This window comes from Marmota monax, unplaced genomic scaffold, assembly GCF_021218885.2.
Source record: "Marmota monax isolate L192 unplaced genomic scaffold, Marmota_monax_Labrador192_F-V1.1 WCK01_AAM20220418_F8-fsc00026, whole genome shotgun sequence".
NCBI classification, from domain to species: domain Eukaryota; kingdom Metazoa; phylum Chordata; class Mammalia; order Rodentia; family Sciuridae; genus Marmota; species Marmota monax.
The window spans coordinates 7,031,745-7,056,430 of NW_026693108.1; positions in this window are offsets into that span (position 1 = coordinate 7,031,745).

The window sequence follows — 24,686 nt, forward strand, 5'->3', positions numbered from 1 at the left end:
AAGCTAAGGAATATCCTAAATATTTTGTAATCTCCAGAAACAAAGTTTATATAATTGCTCTCATGAAGTATTCCTAATTTTTTAATATATGCCCCCAAAATCATTTGCTCCTTTTTAAATGGCAGAATACATATGATTTTACATGTTATACACATTCCACTTACTTTTTCTTCTAGTTTGTTTATTTCTCAGTTGAATGAAAGAGGAGAACCAAACATCTCAGACTTGGACTTTTGGTAATCTTTCATAAAATCAAATAGGGATGAATATTATGTTTGGTGAAGTTTTCCATTCAAATATTTTTATTTACAGATTAAATATACAGTATGCTGTACTGCAGATTGAAATATATTGTTTTTTTCCTACCACTTAAAAATAATAATGGGTTTCAATAGATTTTCCAGTGTGAATATCTGAGTATAACATATATGTCTCCTGGAGCTTCTAAGAACCTCTTTGAGTTAGAAATTGGGATACTTTCCTTTTAAGAAGCATATAGAAAATCACAACTTCTTGAGCAAGGTACGAAAGTGACTTGAGGATCCACTATGTCTCAATGTGGGTACCCAATCTGAGTTACAGGTTAGAAGTTCTCGCACTCTACAGAACAATGAGCAGATCATAGTCTATGAGCACCTATTACATATTTGATAAATAACCCAGAAGAAAGGAATTTAAAGACTCCAAACACAAAGTAAAAAAAAAAAGAAATGAAAATTTTACTTATCTGGATTTGGTCAGTTCATATTGTATGCATGCATTGAAATATTACACTGTACCCCATAAATATATAGAATTACTATATAGTAATCGAGTTTTATAAGAAGCTTAAGAAGACAGAAATGTTAACTTCCCTGCTTTGATTTTTACACATTGTCCATAGGGATCAAATTATCAAATTGTATCACACAAATTTTTATAATTAAAATAATATATAATAAAAAGCTAAAATATCACATTTATCAGATATTTCTACTCTTGAAGCTTCTGTGTGAATCATACTATTTTTATGTTTTTCAAAATCAGTGGTTTTAATTGATTTGATCATAAACCAATATAATTTAACAATAAATGCCAGTACAAATGTTATATTTAAGTCATTAAAAACATTGAAATCTCTCAATACACAAAAGTAAGATTGCTGGATCATATGATTGGTTTTTGTTTGTTTGTTTTTTAAGGAGTCTCAACATTATTTCATAAAACACCTGTAATCATCTACATTCCTCCCAGTGGTGTGCAAGGGCTCCCTCTTGTCCACTTCTTCATCAACACTTATCAGCCCTGTGTTTTGGTAAAAGTCGTTCTAAAAGAGAGGAGGGGATATTGTATTGTGATCTTCATTTGCAATTCCCCAATTATTAGAGTTGTTAATAATTTTTCATATATTAAGTTGCTCATTCATTTCTATTCTTTTTGGAAATGTTTCTTCAAATTGTTCATCCATTTTTAAATTGAGTTATTTGTGTTTATATATTTTGGCTATTATGCCCTAATCAGATGTATGGTTTATAAATATTTACTCCCAATGCATGGGCTGTTTTTTCATGTCTTAAGTTGTTTCTTCCCTTTGCAAATGGAATGAAGTCTCCCTTGCCTGTAATGTGGATTTGGGTTTTGTCCTTTTTTCTGCATGTACTTTGTTTCTGTTGCCTATTCTATTAAAAGTCTTATCTAATAAATCAATGCCTACACAAACATGATGGAGTATTCCAAGTCCTCTGCTAGTAGCGTTGCCATTTCAGGTTTTGCATTTGATTATTTTGTCCAGGTTGAACTTATTTTGTGTGATATGGAACACAGATTCAGTTTTAGTCTTCTGGATATATGGGTATCCAGTTTTTTAAATTTTATTTACTGAAGGGACTGTTCTTTCTTCATTGTATGTTCTTGGAACTTTGTTGAAAATCAATTGGTCATAAATAGTTGGGGATTCTAAAGGTCAATTTACCCTTATAATTATTTTCTAAAAGATTTTTCAACTTTAATTTTTCCTAGAGTAATAATATTCATAGAGGAGTTGGCTTAGTCTGGTTGAGTTATCAATATATTTTATTCGGAATGTGAAATTGCAGAGTAGTGCACTTACCCCAAACTAAATCCCAGGCTGTTCCAAAAACTGAAAAGGAAAAAAGAAGGAGGAAAGAAGTAAAAGTGGAAGGGAGGATAAAAGGTGAAGAGAGGGAAAGAAACAGGAAAAGGAAGAAAGAAATTAATTTAGAATATCATTAGAAGTCAAATATTGAAGTCTGAATGTTTTATGAGTGGATCAAGTGAGAGCCTCTCTTTGGATATTTCAGAATTCCACGCCAGGTGTGAATAACCTCAGAACAGGGAGACTTTCTGCAAAGTACATTAGCTCCAAATTACTAATAAAAACCAGATTTTATTTAGCACAGAGTTGGTATGGGAATTGAAATTCCAAGACCCCACATTATTGTCCACTTAGGGATACTGTATTAGGTAACAGTAAAGAAGAAAGGAACAGTGGAAAGGCCCGTGGTCTTAACATGTGGCAGCAGAGCACCTCTAAGTGTGAACTGTAAATCTTTTGGGGACTGGTATCTGGGTGTCCGCTTGCTTGATCTAATCCCACATGTAGGAAGGAAAAGTGGTGGATAATAGGAAGCGGATGAATGTCAGGTCCCCATCCCCACCCTGCCCACTGCTGCTCCTTCAGAGATACACAAAGGCCATCTTTACTACTTGGATCCGTGCGTTGGTATCCTCTCCCTGAAACAAAGCAAAACAGAACATGATGGCTTTCCATCTCCTTCCCTTCAAACTGCATTGTGGCTCCTACACATCCTGCTATAGTGTAACCATGAAGCAGAGAGAAAGAAATGCAGGATTTTGACTTGGTGCACATCAGGAATGTGTTTTGGAATCAGAACCAGTCACTTTTTGGAACACCAGCACCTGCCCAAGGACACTCTTCATCTACCAAAAGCTGGTATCTATATCCGTGGTTATGTACCATGTCTTCTGACCTCTTCACTAGAATTTTTTTTCTTTGAGCCATGTAAAATCCCGAAGCACTCATTAAACTCATCCTGTTTTTCTTCTAATGCGTTTCAAGTTTTTCAAAACACAGAATTTTTTGTTATTGTAGAATTATTCAGAGCTCATGAAACAGAAGAATGCTGGAGTCCAAGGTGACCTGGATTATAGACAAGGAGCCCCTGAGAAGCCAACTCAGAAATAGCTGCTCCCCATGCTGTGAGGGATGAGGCAGACCCACAGGGCTGTGTTCAGGGGCTGGGTTTGTTCCATAGGGTGGAGAAGGAAACTGAAAAGGAGTCTATTTTCTCCCAACAAAGAGTCCCTGCATGGACTTTAGTGTCTCCACATTGCCAAGAAACAGGAGAGAGAAAATTAGTGTGAAGAAATGTAACTTGGAACAGTGGATATAATTTCTAAGGAACTAGATCATATTTCAGTTCTTGGATATGAAAACAAACACAAAAACTAATAGAAATCATCTTCAGGAAAGCATCGTAGTGGATGCCATTCTTTTGGTGGATGTCCCTCAATTCTGAGTGTGACTTGAATATGACAACAGAACAGAGCAAGGTGGCCACATAAGCCCTACATTGCTGTCTCCATATGTAGTCTGGCAGGGTTGTGTACCCCCAGGTGTGAGGTGGGCTATGAGTAAGACTGCAGTGTGTACTCGGGTCTTGTTTCTCAATTTACCTACAAATCTGTCCTCGTGATTCTTCAGGGTAACAGTTCTCAAAAGTTTGGAACAAGAGATATTAGTGTTTCTATTGTGTAAACATTCCTAAAACTTTAAAAGTGCTTTGAATAAAACATTCTATCTCCATTACAGGTGTTTTTTTTTGGGGGGAGAGTATTGGGGATTGAACTCAGAGGCCCTTGACCACTGAGCAACATGTTCAGCTCTATTTTTTTTTTAAGAGACAGGGTCTCATGCAATTTCCCTTCTCTCTCTCTTTCCCTCCCAAGGAAGGAGACCCTCATTGTTATACAAAATTTCATATAAGAGGAAGTGAGGGGAAAGGGGGAAAAAACAAGAGAGAGAAATGAATTACAGTAGATGGGGTAGAGAGAGAAGATGGGAGGAGAGGGGAGGGGAGGGGGGATAGTAGAGGATAGGAAAGGCAGCAGAATACAACAGACACTAGTATGGCAGTATGTAAAAAAGTGGATGTGGAACCGATGTGAATCTGCAATATGTATACGGGGTAAAAATGGGAGATCATAATCTGCTTGAATCAAATGTATGAAATACGATATGTCAAGAGCTTTGTAATGTTTTGAACAACTAATAATAAAAAATGATAAAAGCAAAAAAAAAAAAAAGAGAGAGACAGGGTCTCACTGATTTTTTTTTTACTGCCTCAATTTTGCTGAGGCTGGCTTTGAACTTGTGATTCTCCTGCCTTCAGCTTCCTGAGTTGCTGGGATTACTGCTCTTGGCTATCATATCTGGCCATTACAGGTATTTTAAACCTATCATTATTATAGTCTCAGGACTATAAAGAGCTTCAAACTACAAACCACACAATTTAATAAATCAAGAGCTTTGTAGGTTATATTCAATCTAGTGACACATTTTACACAGCATTCAGTTGTGAGCATTAGGGTGGCAGAACTCTGGGTATGCTCATGGAAATAAATTGTTTTTGTAAACATTATTCAACAGATTGAGTTTTTCAACATTTCAAAACCATGAATATTTCAAAATGTCACATTAAAAAAATTAAATATGGTCGGAGATGTAACCAATCAGCAGAGCATTCAAATAGCATGTGTGAGTCTGTGGGTTCAATCTCCAGCAATACACAAATGAAATGTAAATAGTTTCTATTTTGTGGTGCTGGGTTCCAACCCTGGGCATCCCATAGGATGAGGAAACACTTTACCACTGAACTTCATCCCAGCCCCACGACTCAGAATCTTTGAAAAATATTATTCTGGATAAGAGAAGAGAAAATAGTTTTTCAGAAGCACACAGACTACTTTTTATAAAAACTTGTAAGAAAATAATCATTATACTCCAACAGCTTGTATGCAACAGATACACAAGAGCATCTCCGAAATCCAAGTGAGCACTGCCTTACAGATCCATTATACTGTGTGAGATTAACAGAGAGATGGACCTTTCCTCAGTTTCTTCATGGAAGAGAAAGGAAGAAAGACAAGTCACTTGAACAAATAGGGTGCATCTCAGGATCCCAGGTCACATGGCAAAGCAAGACCCAGGCAACCTGCGGAAAGAAAGCTGTCCGCAATAAACTCAAAGTCCAGAGTGATTCAAAATCAGTTGTCATTCACAATTCAGAATAATACATAAAGACGTGCATAGAAATAAGATGGGCAAAAAGAAAGTAAGCTGCCAAAATAATATTTGATTCATAAGCCTTTGCTTTCTTTCTGGTTAAAAAATAATCTAATAGCTTGAGAATTGGTTCCAATTTTATTTTATTTTTTTTTTATTGTTGGTTGTTCAAAACGTTACATAGTTCTTGATATATCATATTTCACACTTTGATTCAAGTGGGTTATGAACTCCCATTTTTACCCCATATACAGATTGCAGAATCACATCAGTTACACATCCATTGATTTACATATTGCCATACCAGTGTCTGTTGTGTTCTGCTGCCTTTCCTATCCTCTACTATACTTTCAGGGATCATTTCTATAGTATGGTTCCAATTTTAGTGGCAATTGGTCTGACTCAAGAGGAGACTTTCTTCCTTGCATTTGGAGGATCGACTGAATTGTTTCCAGGAAAAACTGCAAATCTGATCAGGATTAACACGTCTACCAAAAAGACTGCATGGGTTTCCCCATCAGGATAAGGAAAGGAAAATTTAGAATAGAAATTTTGAGCCACATAATATCATTAGCTCTTGAATATGAACACAGAATACTTAAGTTACAAAAGAACTTCAGTGTTTCCTTACCTGTATTTATAGCTTTACATGATGTTTCCAAGAACCTGACTGGACAATAGAACCTGAAGCAACTAACCAGAATTTCATATATTGTCCGAGTTGTGCCAGAAACTAGTTTCTGATTGTCTTAGGACTCGATTTGACACGCTCAGTTCTCATATTTCTAATGCTGTTCCAGTCATTTCTTAAATTAGTTAATACTTTGAAAAGTGCTAGAACATTGGCTTATATCTCATGAGCTTTAAATAAGCTTAAAAGAAATCACAAGTGTGGACCTAGTCCAATGGAACTGATGAGATTTCAAGAAGTGATACCTGGGGCTTTCGAGTGCAGAAGGGAGATCAAGAGACGAAACAACATCATCTGCAAGCCAAGGAGCATCCTCAGGAAACATCAGACCTGCTAACTCTTTAGTTTTGGATTTACAGCTCCCAATTTGACAGGAGATAGATTTCTGTTGTTTAAAGAACTCACTATGTAGTTTTTTTTTTTTTTTTTTTTTTTTTTTTTTTTTTTTTTTATCGTGCCCCTAGCAGATGAATGCAATCATCTTTATATTTCTTAAACATTACATTTCGGGGTGCTCTATTTAAAGCCATTTCTTTTCAATGTCTGCGTTTTCTCCATAGTTTCTTGCATCCACTCTCAAACATTAAGCCTTTGTCTCTGTGTGGGTTACTTACAAATTCATACCTTCATTCCAACATTTTTCTTTGTCCTAACCATCCAGCAGCCTCTAGACAGCTTCATCTACTGGTCTTGCAAGTCCTCTAAATCAAAAATGTCTTAACACTTAGGGCTTCATCACAACTCCTCCATCCTTTCTCCAAATTACCACCCCTCCTTCCTGATGTTCAGAGCTTATACAGTGCACAAGCCAGAAACCTGTATGGTACTCCTGTCACTACATCTTCACCATGGCCCTGTGACTGACAACCAAGTATCAAGGATTTCTTAAAGGTGACCCAAACATCTCCTACACATTGAGTGAGACCAATTGCCACTAGAATTGGAACTTTGACCTCTCACAGTTCACACCACTAACTCTGTGAGCACCTCAGCCACCATCACCTCACCTCTGGAACAGAGGAACTGATTCCTCTCCTTCCTCTTTCCACCCTGACTTCCTCCTAATACCAATGGGGAATATAAATCTGATCAATCCCATATTCAAAATCTGTGAATCCTTTCTAAGATCTCTGGACTTAAATGCCTTGTATGCTCCATATTATACAATTCTTGACTTGCCAGACATTTTCTTATTAACTATATCCAATCCATTCTGAATTCCTTTCCATTCATGTTAGTTTCAAAAGGATTCTTTTGAGATTGAAAGAAATAAAATGTAGACATTTAAGGAGTTTATTTAGATAATATTTTTAGCACTTTGGGTGATACAAATTTCAAATATAATAAAGTTTACAAAAATGTGAATATTCAGAACAACCTAACACCTACAGATACAAACAGTGACTCGAAATAATGATAGAACTATGTACTAATTTGTGTTTTATGACTGAATGCAACGGAAATCAACTCTTGCTAATATTTTAGGGTAAGAGACTCTGCAGTAACTCATGGGATTAGAACAAAAGCTTAGCAAAAGCAGAAAGCTATGGAAGAAAACAAGATGACAGTAGAAAACCAGCAATGATAATGAATGAATTTTGCCTTGGAAATTCAGCCTTTTATGAGACTGTAAATAAATGATGCCAGACTTTGTGTCTTTTCATTTCAAATTTTGGTGTCTGAGAATGAGAACCTTAACTGTAATAGCTAGAACCAAATGTCTGTGTCTGGATCTAATCACTAAGCCCATCTGGCTAGTAGGCACAGCACAGTCAGAGCATGGGTGTGGACTTACCCATTAGGGCCAGTCATTCCCAGAGGGCTCACCTCCTCCTAGGGATGCAAGGCATGAGTCTGCCACGTCCGTCAGTGTGTGCTATCCATTTTTGTTTGAAACAAACACTGTTCCGTCTAAGTCATGTATATTTGGGGGTTGGAAGAAAAATGAACTTTTTAGAGGATGTTTTAGCAACAATTGATGTTGGGAGTGGTATCGTATTAAAAGAGTTTAATTAATTATTCTAATTACCTACTGTGAAAGGAGAAAAGAGTGAAAGCTTTCTTTTGCAGCACCAAAAGTTTCTTTCTTCACTTATGCAAGATGGTTTATAAGATGCCCTGAATGGATCAGAAGAGTTCAGTGTTTCTATATTTGGAATCGTAGTGAACACTTAGTTTTGATACATATTCTAGAGGGGTGTTTGAACAGGGTCTGTAGATTGTTTTGTCTTCCTAGATATGGATTTTGGCCCAAGGCAAGCCCACCTGCTAGGGCGGTTTTCATCTGCAGGCCTTAGAAAATGCAGGCCTGCTGAGCCACACTAGGATCCCAGCTTGCCTGCTCTCCAGCCCACACTCGGCCGGCCCCTTTACCTGGGAGCTGCCTGGGAGCTTTTTATGATTGAAAGCACTCTGAGAATACGAAACAGCTGGTCATGTCTAATGTCTTAAAGATGCACACATGCTCACTTTTTAGCTATGCCCTCTTGATAATCTGAGCAGATGCTTGGGCCGTCCACATGAGTCATCTGAGAAGTAGGTACCTCAGTAAGACTCAAAATATCATAGGAAATCCACATCTTTCTCATAAACCAAACTAAATATGTGAGCGTGGTTATAGAAAAGGAAGCCATCTACCTCACAGGAAATGCTTTGCAAGGTCTTAGCTGCATGGGCCTGATGTCCTTCTTACTAAAACTTGTCACTTTTTGCTGAAATAGGAAAAATTTATTTTGATGATGCTCATAGACTGTCCTCAATTCTAATCAGTTCTCAGTGTGATAATATAATCCGTTACTTTGCCAAATCACCAAGGTCTTTCCATCATTTGGGAAACATCATTATCATAAAAATCATTTAAATTATGATCATTTAAATTGTAGTAGAAGCAAGGTGATTCAAAGTTTCCAATATAAGGAGAAAGCATACTGCGGCACACATTAAGACAAGAATGTTCACTGCTCAGCACCAATCACACTAGTCTTCATGTCTTTACAGAGGTGACGCAAACCATCGCTTCCTGTGCTTGCTTCTCACCTTTTCTCACAGGGGCATGTCAGCTGGACTTCAGATCCTCTCTCTCGTTTTGACATTGCCTTTCTTCCATTCACAACATCAGCACTGGGGAGGGGGAAAAAATCAAAGTCCATGAATAAAGCAATGATAACAAGATTAAAAAATGTGTTACTGCTTATGGCTTCTAGGGTTACAGGGATACTTACCAACTATTTTAAAAGAAAACATATCAGAAGCCAAAGCAAGAATATAGACTGATTTTTCCCTTAATAGCTATGTCTTCATAAATAAAGCATCTGAATAATACTGGATTTAAAAGAAATAATCATATAGCATCTGAATTAAAGAATGGATAATTTATGTCTAGAGGTGGCTGTAAGCAGTGTAAAAATCAGCAGGGCTTTAAGCAACATAAAAGCACTCTGTCATAAAACTGGGTCCTGAGACATCCATCCCAGAGTGGCTGAAGTGATGCCCCGTGACAGGGACTGTGCTTCTAACATCCATTCCCAAGTTCATTTCACGGTTAGAGCCCATGCTTAGAGCTTGAGTCCCTGACTTACACGGTAGCCAGCAGAACACTGGTGAGAACCCTCCCTCCCAAGACAACAGAAGCCATGTTTATACATGTGGGCTAGGCTCCTCATGCCACTCACAGTGACCACTCAGGTCAATGAGCTGGGACAGCTTCTCACACAGAAGGTGTCAAGAGCTCCTGAGCAGAACCTGCCCCGCTGTCCACTTTACAATCATTCTCCATGTGATGTTCACTGAGACTTTCTGATATTGCGCTCACTGCACAGAATCAAACAAATTTAAAATGTAGAAACAATGAATGAGCGAATAGGGCATGGTGGGTTTCTGACTTTGCCCAGCAGCTTCGGCTGCGGAGCCTGGTTGGCAGACAGCACCTCCTCGTGTTCTAAAGCATCAGCTCGTAAATGCTGAGCAAAGATCTTTGTCTCTGGTTACAAGAGGGAGGCATAAGCAAAGGCCCCCCTGTCTGGAGAGGCACACATAGCCGGCTCGTGCTAAGGGGCGTTCCAGATCAATATCCAGGGAATGGGACCAGGGGAAGGGGCCAAAAGCATATCAGAAGGAAGCTGTTGAACAGAAGAATGTGACATTCAGAGAAGCAATCTGAAAGCCTGCTTGGGAATTTCTCTCAGTTGCTGTCTCACCCCTAAACTGCACGTGTGCAAGGCAAGACCCCACAGACCACAGCACACAGGGGATTAACCTCAGTAGTCGCCCTCCATGTCAAAGCCAGCCAAGGGGAAGTGCCTGGGTGAATACTGCAGTCTTCAACTGAAGCCCTAGGAGGGTCAGGACCTAGAGGTAAAATGCCACCTAAAGCAGGAACAAAGCATAAGCAGATTAGACCTAACACATCCTAAAATCCTCCTTATACTGTTTCAAAAAAATTTTAATTCATAGTAGAAGGTCACCATACACTTGAAAAAACAAGCCAAGGTGACAACAGTTAGAAAGATCAGTGAAAGACAATTTACATCATGAGACTTCAAAGTGCAGTGTTGGAATCATTAGCTTCAAAGAGAAAACCTGTTGTTATCAGCCCGGATGGGCCAGATTACATGATGTGGACACATAATTCTAAAGCCAAATCTGGACAAGACCAAGAGACCCATTGGTAATCCAGCTTCTGGAAAAATTTTCAAATAATAAAAAGAAAGTTCATAATCACCATTTTCCAATATACTCCATTATTTTCTGTAATTTCATATTATCCTTTTGAATTATTTTCATTCTGTGCAGAAGACTTTTATTTACATTTCTCATAGTGCAGGTCCAAAAATATAAATTTTTCAAATAGATGAGCCTTAAAATTTTTGTTTCAGCTTGTTTTAAAAAGATATTTTGCAGCTCGTTTTGAAAGATATTTTGCAGCTTGTTTTGAGAGAGATTTTGTCTGGGAATGCAATTCCAGGTTTGCCAGTGTCTGCTGGTTCCTCGTCAGCCCACTTGCATGAGTTGGAGGTACTCACATCTTACCTTTGTTCCACTGTATAGATGATTCCTTTTTGCCCGACGGCTGCTTTTCAGCTTCTCTATTTATTGCTGGCTTTCAATAATTTGATTATGTTGTTTTCTCCTTATTTCCTCTTGTTGGGTTTTTTGAGCCTATTGTATCTTTGAATTTATACATTTTTATCAAATTGGAAACTTTTTTGCCATCATTTTTCAAATATTTCTCCAATCCTCCTTGTGGAATCCAATTGTATACATAGTTCTCTGCTTAAAATCCATTCACAACTCATTTATGCTTTTTTAAATTTTAAGTTATTCTCTCTATGTCATTGTGTTTTTCTGTAGATTTCATTGTTATTTCTGAAAGTGCACTTTTCTTTCATAATAACCAATCAGATGTTAATCTCATCCAACAATCTTTCTGTTTCAGACATCGCAATTTTCACCGTTAGAAATTTAATTTTAGTCTTCATTGTATCTTCCAGTCTCTACACAAGATTTCAAATGTACAAGCTGCAATTTGAATAACTGTTTTAGTGATTTTAACATCCACATGACTTATAAATCCATTCAGTTGGTTGATTTCTCCTCTCGTTTTGTTTTCTTGCTTCTTTACATACCTGATAGTCTTTGATTCGATTCCAGACATCTTGGCATTTATTATGTTGAAGACTAAACAGTCTTGTTTACCAGTGCCCAAAGAACTTCTGTTCAAGATGCAATTAAATCATATGGAAAAAGTGTGACCTTTTTGGTTTTTGATTTATCATTTATTAGGCGTCTTAGGCAGTGATCATTCAAGAGTTAATTTTGCACACTGAGATGAGAAGAACTTTCTGGGAAGTCTTCCCCACACCTGTGGATAGGGGTTGTGCTTGTGGCACATTGAAGAGGCACCACGCCTGGCCCCTGTGAACACTGGATCATGTTCCATTTCATCTGTTTAAACACGTCTTTCTCCACCAACATTTACTTTCCTCACATGGATACAATCGATAATTTGATGATTATTTTCAAGGTGGACCTTATGCAAATTTCTGGGTCTCTCTCTTTCCCTGCTGTGTCCTGTGAGCTCTACCTACCTTGACTTTTGAGATCCCAGTTTCAATTTCTTCTTTAGAGAGTGGCCTGTGCTGCACATAGATTTCCCCTTCCACATCCACCACCTGAAAATTCTCTTGAGAATAATGGCTGGGTAAGTTAGCAGGACTCACATTATTCCACCCCTGTTTCCCAGGAAATGTCTGTCTTTCATTGCCTGATATTGAGTGTCTCCAAAGCAGTCATTCATATATTTTTGTCAGATTTTTAATTCTTTAATTTTTGTTGTTGTTGTTATTGTTATTGCTTTTGTTGTTTGGGACATGGATCTAGTCCTCTTTATTCCAACTTGGCAGGAAGTAGAAATCTTATAGAAGCAAATTGAACAGGGGAAATCTAATAGAAAGAAATGTTAACAAGTAATAATGGTAAATACCAAGAAGGAACATGGAGGACTCTAAGGGTTTTGTTATTATAGCAGCAGACAGCAGCAAGCCTATGTGGAGCTGAAGGAGGATGAATAAGCCAAGACCATGGAACATTAGAAAGCAGGCCCCCTCCCCACACTGAGTGAATTTTAAAGATTCGGCATGAACATGGTGGTCCCAGGAACTAGCAGTTGGTGGTGGATAAAGTAGTGTAGAGCGCTGGCAGAGACTGAGCCGTCACAGCCACTGAGGGGAGAGCTACTGGAATCCCTGACTCCTACCTCCTGTCACCTGCATGGTGAGCAGTGTCCTGGAGGCAGAGAGGGCAGCCCTGTCCCCTTAACCCTTGCCATGCATTGGGGCCCTCTCAGCTTAACTTTAGATAAGTTGGCAAAACAGAAGTATATCTGCAGGGCCAAGAAGCACTAGCATCACAAAGCAGAGTAAAGAAGGGTCAATTTGGAGCTGAAAGAGGAGGGACTGGCACTAGGGTGACTTAATGCACTTCATGGTAGTGGCAGTGGGAGAAGGGTTACTGTGGAGTTGCTAGGCCCATGTCATGGATTCTGCCATGACGTGTAGGAGAGTCTATACTTCATGATTTAATTTACATAAACATCAAAAAGAGGAAAAGCTAGTCTAGAGTATAATGTAAACCATGGCTACCCACAAGAGAAGCCCTATGAGGAGGACTTGCAGAGTATGCCTTTCTTTAATAATTTTTTCCTACTTCTTGGTCTGTTGGTGTGATTTTAATGAAGAAAGTACACAGCAATTATTATATAATACTCAAAAGGCACATCAAAAGAGAACAATATAGTGTTCAAACCTGCACACTTATGATCAAGCTTTGTTTTGTGTAAGTTCTGGAATGATTAATGCTTTTGTATCAGTCAGCACCCAGGGTCAACAGAGGCCCAGAGGCACAGAGCACTATTGATAGGGTTCCAGTCTCTGGGTTATGGGATTACTGAATCTATGCTTCACAACGTACATATGACGTGCACATGTACAGCTTAGTTGAATTGTGTGAAAAGTAAAGAAAACCAAAAACTGAAAAGATTTGCAGTTGTATGTGACATAATGTCTTCTCTTTAATTTTTATTTCTTCCAAAGAAATATTAGAGCTGTTTATACCCACATATTCCATTTTCCAATCCCCCAATATACTATACAAACAATTGAGTTTTGGCCTATATAAAAACAAAATTTTGAAAAAAAAAATAATATTAGAAAGTAAAGTTGTCGATATCAACATATATGTGATTTGTTTAGTATTGTTTACATTTTTAAATTCTATTATTAAAATACTAGTTAATTTTTATGTAGTTTAAAATTAAAGTTTGTGAAGACTCATTTAATTCTACATTTGTTGTCTCACTAAACCCTCTGTCACATTGATTGTGCGTGGAAGACATACCCACTCCATGAGGACCAGAAGTGAGGTAACACTAATAACTGCTGACTAACCTGTCCACCAAAGGAAGAAACACCAGTGAACTTGTGGAGCCAGGCTAGTGTAAGGACAATATCTTTGAAAACATTGCTAAAATTATGCATTTGAAGTAAAATTACATAGAGTTCACTATGAAGGATTTTAACCAAATACTAATGTTCCATGTTTGTTAAGGATAATTATGAAAAAACACAAAATTTAGATACATAGGGTAAATGTTAACTACTTTGATTAAATGGCCAGACTTCCAACTACATTATACTGCCAATAACAACAACAACAACAACAACAAAACCTAGGAAACTAGTTTCTACTTTCAATACTTCTATACCCAAATAGCCTTCTAATAGAATGGACATGGTTCTTTAATATATCACTACTTAGAAAATTGTTTATTCATAAAAACGAATGTGGTTCTAGGTTAAAAGTAATGACTTGATCTATCATGTTTTTGTGGGTCAATCAATTGGATTCAAAATTTAGTGAGAAAACTCTTTGTGAGAAATTTACATTTTATTGTCCAGAAATACTTCAGCTGGAATTTCTCTTTCTCCATCTATGTTCCACATTTTTGGACTTAATTCTGGTTGTGAAACATAAGCAACTTTTCATACACTGCAAAGCAGAAACTTGGCAAATACTCAATAAATTTGATTAATGAAAACCTCAAACTGGTCATTCAATTATAAAATGAACCTAGTCTTGAATCATAGCTTTTAATGATTTTATTGTCCATGTGGGTCAAAGCCATCTTCTACCACACACAGTATGTATCTTCTGACTTCAGCCCTATGAAAAGAGGAACCTGTTATTTTCTGGGTATAACAAAGGCTAGGAACAAATCAGTTGGTAATATTTGTCAATACTTGTATAAATGAACCTCATGCAATTAGGTAGAAGGCAATTTTAATAGTAATTCATAAAATGTGTGTCATGTGTCATAAGTAAAAGTAACCACTAGAAATACATATGTGGATAATACACACTGAGAAGGTGCTCCCAGATCAGTGAGTTTTAAGATGCTTTTAAATATGGTTGTGGATAGACCCAGCTCCACCTAACTGTACACAATTGGGAAAATAAACTTATCACATTAGATCTGTATTTTCAGTGTCACATAATAATTTCAATATATCAGATTTCTAACACACTATTTTGCATGGTTTAGATAAATTGTGAAACATTTCCACTTCACTTTCTGTTCATAAGTGGCTTCAAAGGCTCCGTGAGCTTGTGTTATCATTGAGTTTCAAGTTGAATAGTTCTGGCAAGAACAGAACAGTGCCTGTGTACATTTGTCATATAACAAATGTGTTCTGCAAATCAAAATAAGAAATGCATGATATAAAATTAATAGGACAACATGTTTCCATATCTCTTTAAAATCTTCCCATGTATTTATTCAGTAAAGTTTATTTAGTGCTACAATGTGCCAGGTGCAGTACTCATCACTGATGAATACAGACAAGAATTCTTCCTGTCACAAGAGAAAAATAATGAGCAAAGTAACAAAGAAAATTACATTTAAGTTCATAAATTGGTAAATACAATGTGGAAAATGAAGCAGGACAGGGGTTGGGATGACCAGGCTGTGGGGTCAATTTTTAGCAGTACCGTGAGCGGCTTGTGAAGACTGGCCTAGATGGTGTATTAAAAAAAACCTAATAATGGAGGTAAAGCTGTGAGCTACCAATGACCCAGGAAGGAAGAATAACCTGAAAAGCAGGTGGATACAAAGGCCCTGAGGTGGGAGCTCCTGTCATTTCAGAAGGTATGTGGAGCTCAGTGTACCTAGACTAGACAGTGGACCTAGTCTAGTGTCTGACTCTGTAGACAAATGAGAACTGAAGCCACAGCAGCCAAGGAGAGGCGGTGGCAAAAGTTCTCTAGGTTTTACCCTTGAGGAGAGAAACCACAGAAAATTGCAGGCCAGGTGTGGGCCCTCACCACTGGGCCATCCGACTGTATGTCCATAGTTCTTCATTCCCCTAATTTTCAAGACGAGTGTTTCACTCTTCCTTTTGTACTCTTACAGCTTTCTTGGCCCTCCCTCCAGATCCCCTGACCATCTTCATTCTCAGTTGACAACTTGGTTCCCCAGAAAAGCCACAGTCAGCCAGAAATTTGCAAGGTTCCCACAGTGGCTGTCTTTTCTCCACCTGGTGCAGGCCCCGCCTCCCCCTCCCTTCTAGATCACCTGTGCTCCCTCTTACCTGGCCTCTCCATGGCAACTGGTGCAGGAAGGGGGTTTTCAGAGGCAAATGGCAAGTGTGGATGGGCTGAGCGACCTGAGAGCCTCGGGCTCCTCGGTAACTTATACAGTGAGCTTCATGCTGATTACCTGAAGGAAATTAGGTGTTCTGAGGAAGCTCTGAGGGTTGGAAGGGAGAATTGGGGTTCTCTCCTTACTCCTTCAAGTGTAGGCCAAGACCACCATCCAGAAAGCCGAGCGCTTCAGCAGCGGCTGCACCACCTGTGCACCTGAGCTCTTCCTCTGCTTTACACGACTCCTTCTCTTCAGCTCTGTTTCTTCCACAGACTGAAAAGCACTTATCTGCCCCGTGGAGCGGCCTGCTCAGGAACAGAGGGAGCTTGCTCCACATGCCGCACCTGTGGCAGCTGAAACACCGCCCAGAAGCCCAGGATAGGATGGAGGAGGCACAAGTCCCTGAGGAAGCCCAGCCGGCCTTCAGGAGCTCCTTGCTGTCCCTACTTCTGAGGGGCTGGAGGTGCCAGGGACGCTCAGAAACTGCTTAGGAACCTCTTCAGTAGATGAGCTGACAACAGGCATGATAGGTATGAATTTATAAGACATAATTTTAATATTTACATAACAATAGTTTATAATATTATTCAAGTATATATTATATACATTATGTATGCAATATATATAATATTACTCAAGTATATATGTGTGTGTATATATAGATAGATAGATAGATGATTATATATATATACATATATATATTATATATATTATATACATATATATATTATATATTATATACATATTAATATTATATATATTATATACATATTATATATATATTATATACATATTAATATTATATATATTATATACATATATATATATAATCCCCAAAATGGAAATATTCATGGAGTCTTCTCTTATTTTAAGGGCTATTCAAAATGGCCTCTGGGAAAAGTAGGTGAGGCAGAAACACTGAAAAATCAAGCTGACATTTTCTTTTTTTTTTCTTTTTTTTTCCTGGTTGCACTTTATATTTTTATTAGTTTTTTTAAAATTTGTTTTAATTAGTTACACATGACAGTACAATGACCTTGACATATCATACATTTGAATCAGATAAATGAGAACTTCAGTGTAGAAGTTTGAAATAGGGACGTGATCTAAAACTCAGAAGATTGTGCTCCCCTGTCCACTGTCCTCTGAGAGCACAGGTATGACATAGGAACACTGGTCTAGGAGAGTTAGCAAAATGCTTTGAGAGACCCCTGCTCCAGGGATACACTGTTATTCAGTCTGAAAATCAACTGGAGAAATGCCCTGGTCTCACAGTGTAGATTAGAGGGGAAAACCGTCCTTTTCTCAAATGTGGTGGAAATCATAGAAGATGGATCTCATTTAATATCAGAGCAAACAAAAGTTCCAGGTGTTGCCATATAACTATGAGCAAAGTGAAAAATAATCAAAACGATGATCCATACAGAGCACTGTATAATTAAGAAAGCAACAATATAAGCAACATGGCAGCTTGTCCCCACAACTGGCAGGACATTCTTGTGTTCAGTGACAGCGCACATATTCTGTGTCTGGCAAGATAAAACTTCTGCCTGTCCTGAAGAACTGTACACTTTCTTTTTGGTGGAATAACCTACCCAGTATTGAAAATCAAATGCTTCTTTAGTGACCAGTTCAATTTTTAACAGCTAAAGGTGACCCTGAAATGATCCAACATTTTAACTCCACAGACAACATGACTTGCATGTTATACTTTTGGATAAAATAAAGTCCTTCCTTTGCATTTAAAACAAACAATTAAAAAAAAAAAACAATCCTCCTGGAATGCAGTCTACTTTATAAATCATCTTCCTGCAGCTCCAGTTTGTTTAGTGTTGATAAACCCAGAGATGACTGACAGGCGCATCTGTTAATTATCCTTATAAGATGTCTTCTTATAGCTCCAGTTTGCATGGTGATAATATGCCCAGAGGTGACTGAAGGCACACATCTCCTAATTATTCTGATAGAACATGTTTTAAGAATCTTACAAACTGGATTTATGCTTGGTACTTCTCCTATTCCTAGGAAATATCTATTCCTACCCTTTCAAGTGCTAAATTGAAAATAATCCACTTTAACAGTGTTACTGAAAACCAGCTTTGCTTTTCTAGAGACATATTGCTTTTTACTTAAGAAATGGTGTTAATGGACAAAGTAGAACATATAGATGGCTTTGTATAGGACTGAATAATGGATGTGTACGTATGTGTATGTGATTCATACGTCTGTATCTATGTATTTAATTTTGTACATTAAATGTGACAAACTTTTGGGTAGGAAAACCTTTTTGTTGTTTGTTGGATTAAAATCATAAGAAATACCATCATAAAAAAGAAAGCAACAATATATGTTAAATGATAATTACCTAAGGACTTAAAAGTCATGATATGAGAAAACCTAGAGAAGAACTAGAGGCTCTAGGCTGAATGTAACCCACTGAGGCCTGAAATACTGGAGAGCAGTGATAGTATATAGATTTGCCTTACAACTGAATTGATGGCATTCTTCAGAATCACTGGGAGGTGTACTAAAAACTAGAATGCTGGGTCCCATTTGGGGCAGTCTGAGGAATCATCTGCAGTTTGAATAGGTTCCCAGGTGCTGCTGATTGACATGGTGTGTGGATCACATTTAGAAAACCACTTACACAGGGGCGAGAGAAAATGACAGAAAATGCCGCTGGAGAAGGGGGAAACGTAAACACTTAGCAACCGATATAAGAACAGACAAGGTTGACACAAGTGAAATTAGAGGGAGAAAGTTATTTAAGGCTTCCATGCAAATGAAGATGCATCCCTAATAAAAAGGCAAGGCTTTAATCTGAACTTTAAAAAACACACTTACAGAGTTCATTCAAACTGACTTTAATCCATTGCCAGACTAAAAAAGAAAACTATACCACAAATATAACTAGTTAGGCTGGTTGGATATGATTTAAAAACCAATGTGTGGACACGTGCTTAGTGTTTTGCCATCATTCTTCAGGCACTGTAGGCAGGAGCACTAAGCCTATGAAATGGCAGAAAAACCAAGCCAGACCCAGACGGAGCTGGAAGATGATATAAAATGATATGGTCTACCCAGAACTTTGAGAAACTATTGAGAAACTATTAATGGATCAGGCGCTCCATGTTCTTCCAGGTTCACCATGCAGAGACAGACACGGGCTGACATTCCCAAATATTATCAAACTTGGCAAAAAGGAAAAGGAATATTTCACATCAATAAAATATGGTCCAAGAACAGTTACATAAAAACAATTGAATAATTGATGGACCCTGATGTCATGAATTCTATTAAATATGGAGTCAATTTAAATATAAAAACAGTACTAAATATTACTGGGAACTCTAATTACAGAATCAAATAACAATGATACAGACCTTGAAAATGCAGATTATTCTATAAATGACAGAATTGGAATGTAAAGAGAATGTAATGTGTAAAGGTATTAATTAAGTCTTCTTTTCCATAGCAGAGTCTAATATTGAGAAGTGATTATAAATGACAACATAATGACCCTAACTTTCAATGCCTTTAAGAAATTATTTTTCAATACCAAAACATTACATCTTGTTTGAAAAATATTATTCAGCACTTTATTCTTTCAGTTTTCAAGTAAAATTTATTTAATACTTTAAGATAACACAAATAATTATTTTAAAAGCCATAAGTTGTATGAAAATAATTTGAATATACTTTTATCTACCTTCTTGTCTGCTGCCCACATCCATTCATCTGTGCATATTTATATGAACATCTGAATATTCCTGGAATGAGTTGCACCTTACCTTAGTTTGTATGTTTGTGAAGGAGAGAAGGAGTGAGGGTTGTATGTCCCCCTTTATCTTCTTATACTCTTCACAGTATATGAATTCTTTACATTGTTTCTATTGGATGTGCACAAAATATTACTTTTCATTGGAAATGTAAATAAAATTAACAAGCAATTCCTTGTGGGAAAAACCTAATTGAACTTTTTTTGATAAACTACTTAAGCGTATTATCTTTCTGAGAACAAATATCAATGTAAATTATTTAATTATGCAAACCATTAGAAATTCCTCTGGAGTGGGTCATATCTGCAATTAAGCCAGGCAGAACTCAACAGTGTAATCATACAAAGTTAAGGGCTTAAATGTGGAATGTGGTAGGGCCTGTGTGTGGGTTATGGTGTGGTATGTACGTATGTGTGTGTGTGTGTGTGTGTGTGTGTGTGTGGTGTGAATTTGTATTGGCTATGTCAATGAAGCTCTTAAGAAAGCTAAAAAGAATTTTTAAAAATAATCTTTGCTGTCTAAATGATGTTGTCTGGAGAACCTAAATAAAGTCTGATGTGTTTAATTACTTTTTAGATAAAGGGATTCCCACTGTTAGCTATAATCTTATAATACACAAAGTGTACATAAAAATGATTAAACATCTGAGCTTCTCTGTTTCAGGATATTGTAATAAAGAGTCTCTTATACTTAATTTTTTCCTGCTCCTATAATTGGGGCCTGTCTGTGTCCCATGGGTTCCCTGATCTTCAGTGGGAGCTTCTGGGTCACAGAATGATCAGAAAAAAGGACAGCTCAGGAAAATAATCTCTGCTCAGCTCCTAAGAAGACATCTGAGTATTCTCACACATATTCCAGGCCTAATTCACTCATTCATACTTCAACTTAGATAATTACATAATTTTAAAAATTTAATGAATGTCCTAACAGTGCAAGAAAACATATGAGCAACAGAACAACAAATATAGGAGAAAATAAATACATAGTAATTGAATAGTTTCAAATATTTCAATATAAATCATTACATTCATAATATATGATTATGTATATAACTATATACATATGCATTTCTTTTAATGAGTGATTCCAATCAATATTTATTTGTTGTAATTTTCCTAACAGATATTAAATCGATAAATTCTGTCATTTTAACTCATCTCAATAATTCCATTATATCATTTAGACATAAGCATCAATTATGAAAATGAGTTAACAGACACATGGTTCTATGCTAACTACCTTTTGAATACTGGAACATTATGTGATCTCACGTTATAGAATACTTTGCAAAGAGGATAAGATTCCCGGTTGGGGTTGGGAAGGGGTGGGCACTTAGATTTAAAGAATATACTTATTATTGGAAGTCATCTAAATGTCATATTTTTTCTCATAAAGAAATTTATACCAGGTCAAGAACATGAAAATGTAAATCCATCATGGATGATAAGCATAGAAAAACTCTGATTTTAAAACCTGTAAGAGTTTCATATAACTTCAGCAATAAACAAAATTTTGTGAGTTTCCATAAATCTTCTCCGAGAAAATTTAATAGATATACAATTATTGCTTTTTCTAACTAGATAAACATTTATTAGTGAAGCACAAATATTGTTCCCTCGATTTTACTGTGAATCATATGCATTTTTCTACTGTAAGCATGTATTAAGAAACAGTAGTGGTAGGTCATTCAACAATTTGATTTTGGGAAAATACTAATAAAAGGAGAAATACAAATAACATAAATTGGAGTTAGGTGCAAACTGTGATATATTTTATAGGAATGTGTAGGCCATAACTAAGTTTGTTGTGTAGAAATCACATAGCTAGGATTATACCACACGGAGACTCTAGAGTTTGCTAAGACTGTCCAACAATTATACCAATCTGGATAGATGTTTAAGTCAGCTTTATCATTGCCATGACCAAAAGACCTGACAAGAACAATCTGAAGAGATCAAGTTTCTTTGGCGCTCTCAGTTTTAAAGGTCTTAGTCCATAGATGGCCAATTCCATCCCTTGGGGTCTGAGATGAGGCAGAACATCATGGCGGAAGAGTGTAACTGATGAGTCACATACATGGTAACAGGAAGCAGAGAGAGAGAGAAAGTTCCCCTCAGGGACAAAAAATAATCCTAAGAGTATGCACCCAGGGACCAACCCAGCTCCTCCAGCTACATCCTACCTGCCTAGAGGCACCACTCAGTTAATCCATATCAGGGGATTAATACACTGATTAGGTCAAGGTTCTCATAACCCAATCATTTTTCCTCTAAGTTTTCTTGCATTGTCTCACACAGGAGCTTTGGTGAGATAACATATATCTAAATTATGACAGTAACTAAAATAATAGAACATGAATATTGGGGTTCCAGAGACTGGAAGTCCAATATTAGGGTGTCAATAGAGATGATTTCTTCTGAGAGAAAGTTTATTCCATGCCTCTCTCCCAGCTCCTGGTGATCTGATGGCAGTCTTTGCTGTTCCTTAATTATAGACTAATCACCCTTGACTTTGCTGTTATCTTCACACTGTGTCCTTCCTATCTGTAGGTCTGTGTTTGAATTTCCACTTTTCATAAAAACAATAGTCATATCAGGTTAGGGGACAGTCCTACTTTTGTACGTCCACGTTTTTCCCATTTATGTCCCCAATAGGTACCAAAGGTTGGTACTTGAGCATAGAGATTTTGATGGGACACAATTCAACCTATAACAAGAATCCTCTGTTAATTGTAAGAGCTCTGAATTCTAAAATGCAACCAGAGATATGATTCCTGGAAGCCAGATATTAATCCTGGTTCATATGTCAGTCACAGAACAGCTACATTTATTTCTAGAGTAAGGGTTGGGGAAGAATGTTAGTGATATGCGTAGGCATTTGCAGGAGACAAAACCTTAACACAAGGAGAATTCCAGTTCCTTTGATCTGCTATAGTACTAATCCTATTCTGGCTGGAAAAACCCAATGACCCTGGACCCAAATTTTTCAAGTGTAAAGAGGGTGCCAGGGACCCAGGTCTAGTAGATAGGTGATCTAACACTTATAACAATATAAGAATAGGGGCAGAACACAACCTAGATACACAGCAGATTAAGTGAGCACTCCAATAGATCCTATCATTTGAGGCTTTGACTTCTGGTTCCAATCATTTTAGGAGTTTGAACTGATGAAACCTGGTCACATGGAGTCCATGTTAGTCCTCTATGGAGAGAAATGGTCCATCCATGGCCTTTAACGTTTAGAGTATTTGTCTATTTGAAAAGCAGTTTCCTGGCATTTTAAGCTGTGTTCAATCAAATTTTGTAACATGGGATGACCTTAAAATAAAATTGGATGAGCTTAGGAGTAATTAGTGCTCAGGTGGTACAACAAGACTTAAGGCTAGTCCTTTCCCACACAGGTTAAGTAATGAAAGAGAGAAAGAAAGAGAGAAAGAGAGAAAGAGAGAAAGAGAGAAAGAGAGAAAGAAAGAAAGAAAGAAAGAAAGAAAGAAAGAAAGAAAGAAAGAAAGAAAGAAAGAAAGAAAGAAAGAAAGAAAGATTGATTTAGTTATCTGGTCTTTGAGAGCAACTTTATCAACCTGAGCTCGACTTCAGAGCCAAAATGAAGAGGAAAACCAGAACCTCTAGTTCACCAAAAGAGCAGTCTGCAACCCATGTCAGTAGTGGCATTAACAGATGGCAGTCATGTTCTCTTGAGAGGTGGGATGTTGACACATTCTGCACTAGGCAGAGTCTGAGCAGTTATTGGTACTGGGATAAAGGACCCAAGAAGATGAGACCTGATCTTTTACTGCTCCCTGGAAACAATGGTGGCACTTACTGACTTGCCTGAATTTAGAAGATATGGGCTAGGATGTCAAGAGATGTGTTTTTATATATCTGATCAAGTAAGTTGTGCTATGCTTTACATATATACAAAAATACATGAAGTCTCACAGAAATGGCTTTCCATTGGCTAAAATCAAATTTTCTGGCCCAGGGCATGAAACACCCCACAGATTTAACTAAGTGTGCCTATAAATAAGCATGCTGCAAAGCCGTGCTCCTTCACACAAACTATAACGATTGTTTAAAAGAGAACAAGAGTCTAACTGTCATTACCATTTGCCATTCTCTGACAGATATATGAGCAGATTCATGCAGACATCTAGGCAGACTTGTTATTAATTCTTAATCAGAACTAAGTGGCAGTCACTCACTGGTGGATATTGGCAGTCAGCATGAGGAGTTTATCCTTATTTGCTACCGTAACTTCTGACCAGAAATCGTATTCTCTGCCCATGACATTTAGAATTGAGAAAATTTAATCTCACTTTGCAGCATTTCCACCTGCCTTATTAGTCCTAAGCAGTAAGAAGAACATAGAAGTGATATGGCTTCAGGACTCTTAGCCCTAGTGTTTAGGCAACCAGAGTTTCACATCCAACTTGGTCTTCAACAGGGCAGTCAGGAAAGGACAGATGTCAAGATGGACCACCCTCCTGCAACTGTCCTTACACTACTGCTGCTGGAGTGAAGTGTGGTCAAACCACTCTGCACCATGCTTCTTTCGCATATTTTGAAACTTTTTTCCCACAACAATAGTAATGACCATAATTTTAATTTGCCCCAAAGACTTAGAAAATGTTGGCCTAGATCCTCACAGTATTTCTCCCAAGAAGGTTTGAGCTCCATTTCAGCTCAAGGTCAGTGAAGCAAGGGTAGAAGGAGGTGA